The following is a 2,896-nucleotide window of genomic DNA, read 5'->3' as shown; positions in this document are numbered from 1 at the left end:
CGACGAAGGGTACTCCTCCGTCGACAGGCCTACACCACGGAGCGTATGTCAACCGCTGTCTGTGCGCTTGGGTTACGTCGCTTACGTTACCTCGCCTAGCAACCGTGACAGCTGCTGACTAATGAGCTAAACGTTTAACATGAACTCTGGAATAATTAGTTTTATTTTTAATTCTTTATTATTTCACAGAAGAAGAGTCAAGGTGTCGTCGTCGTCGCAGCCGTTTATTTGTCTTTAGATTGAATGAAGTGAGGAATTAATCTCATTTGTCGGCTGCGTTCGTCGGGTGCATGAAAAGGGAAGTGACGTAAGTGCCCTTCAAACGTAGCCGACGAACTGCGCAACCGTCAAATTGAAACATACTTAGTGTAGCCATTCAAGCGCCCAATAAGTGATTTCACACCTGTTAGCATCCTGGCTAGCTCTGTTGTTTTCTCTGTTCACGAGCAGCGAAACATCTTCACTCTTACAACGTTTTGTCCAATCTTTTGTCCAGATTTTATTTTTCTTTTGCTATCGACCTGCTACACGTGTTTTTATCTTCGCTTTTTGACTTTTTGTAATTTAAAGCCGCGTTTTCAAGCTAATTCCTGCTTTCTTTTCGAGTATTATAATTATTAACCAACTGTCCCTTTTATAAGAATGTGAAGGTTAGAGTAGTTTTGTAATTTCATAATAGAGCACTAGAGGGCGCCGCTCTCTTGTTTCGCTGTTTTACTGAACGTTGGAAAGCTGAAGACAGTTTAGATTCATAAAAAATGTGACTTATACTTGTGTTACTAGCTCAGAACTATAATCGCGGTTGATGCCTGGTTCTTGCCACGAGCGGACGGCGGCGGTTCGCAGAGACGCCGTCCTGAGCGTGCGGCTTTACGTGAAAACTGCAGTAGTGCGCTGCCTTGTTTTTTAGGCTAATCTCCACATGCCAAACTCCAAATCAGCTCTGAAAATATATTTTGTTCAGCGTCTGCCAGAGAGTAAGAATCATTTTGGGGACTTTTTATACGTCGATACCGTAGCGTCCACGTTCCCTGCTGATATTTCCAGTGTAAATAATGCTGCAAAACTGCCTGGTTTTTTCCACAAACCAATTAACTCATGCAAGATTCTCTACTGACGGAATAATTACAAGTATAATCTTTGGTATATTTCCTATAGCGGTGGGAGAAAAGTGAGTTTCATTTTGTTTACATTATGTTTACAATGGCACAGTTTTCATTTGTAAGAATATATGAAGGTAAAGAGTTTTGACATATTTATTGTGTAAGTTTTAACGATAATGTTTCTTGTGTTTTTCACATTTGGAATATAATGTTACACCTGTCACCTGTAATAATCCAGATGAGTTTTGGTAAAGTAGTTTATCGTTTCTATGACTACTATAAGTGACTGTTCTCTGTGCCTTTTATGGTTAGAATGCATGATTATAACTATTTATTACTATTTGGAGTCACTAAGATGTGTATTTTTGTATTCTGGATAATAAATAAATTGTTCCGCTTTTGTTGTACATTTGAAGGTGCCTTAAAACAGGCGACCAGTTCATATCTTCTTCAATAAAACCAATTATGCAGTGACTTTTTCTCATTCTTTACTTAAAAGTTTGACGTTTTTTCATTTCTGGGCGATGTTTTAATGTCGTTTCCTCGTCACAATCAGACCTGGAGTTGTGTTTTTTGTTTCATTCACACACGTTTAACACACAAACCCTGCGTATTTAGGCTGAGTTCTTCTCTCAAACTGAAAACGCTCCGTTCCACCTTGTGATGTCATCGTGTGGTGATACAGGAAGTGCTCCGCTGTGTTTTTAAACTCCATACACCTTCATTTCTAGAATCATTTGGGTCATTTCAGCCAAGCAGGAATTGACAAATATGTCCTGAACTAAAGGTAAAAGGAGCTGTTAACTTGAAAACTACCACTTCGTGACATCACAAGGTGGAACAGAGCGTTTTGAGGTTTGGAGATGTACAGAATAATAATAAAGTGTTACTCAAACATGTGTGAATGAAACAAAACACAACTCCAGGTCTGTTTTTGATGCAGTAACAGCATTATGTCACGACGTAAAGCTACAAGAGTCAGTTTTGTATCATATAGAACCTTTAAACTCTTAAAAAAAACCAAAAAAAACCCTCAAACACTGGCATCTTTTTGGTTATTTTAAAGGATGTAGCTGTCACAAAATAAGATCCAAACTGCAAAACTGCTAAACAATAAAAATGTAATCAACAAAATAACACTGGGGAAGAAAAAAAAAAAAAAAATCCAAAATAATCCAAACTCAAAAGGTCACAGAAAATGAACAAACAGCATGAGACAATCCACCAACAAGGGAAACGGACAAACATGAGGCTCAAATACACCGGGAAACAAGGCACAGGTGAAACACATGAGGGCGGGGCAGCCAATCAACAGACAGGAAGTGAAATCAAACACAAGCTCACAGGACACACGTCAAACTAAAACACATGGACTAGAGAAATAAGACGAACTACAACATGGAAAACACTGAAACATGATTCATGACAGGAGCCTTTTGTGCTGTCGTCCACTGCGTTTCTTTTAGTAGTAAATGAGATTCATCGATGCACCAGAGACGCAACAGAGACAAGAACCAAAAGAGGAACAGCTGTGATGTAAAGAGGGCCAACAGCGACTTTCTTTCCTTCTTTTTACTACTTTTCAGTCTCGTTGGAAAATGTAGCGGAGTAGAAAGTACAGATACTGCTCCCAAAGTAAAAGTAAAAAGTATCCCCTGTAAAATTTACTTCAGTATAAATTTTAGGTATATGAATGAATGAACAAATGAATGAACGAATTACATAATTGTCTTGCGTTCACACATGCCGAGCCCTTTAATGGCCTAATAAGACACTTTTAACAAAATACAATA

Source organism: Periophthalmus magnuspinnatus, chromosome 21 (genome assembly GCF_009829125.3).
Source record: "Periophthalmus magnuspinnatus isolate fPerMag1 chromosome 21, fPerMag1.2.pri, whole genome shotgun sequence".
NCBI lineage: Eukaryota > Metazoa > Chordata > Actinopteri > Gobiiformes > Gobiidae > Periophthalmus > Periophthalmus magnuspinnatus.
Note: the sequence above shows the minus strand (reverse complement) of the source record.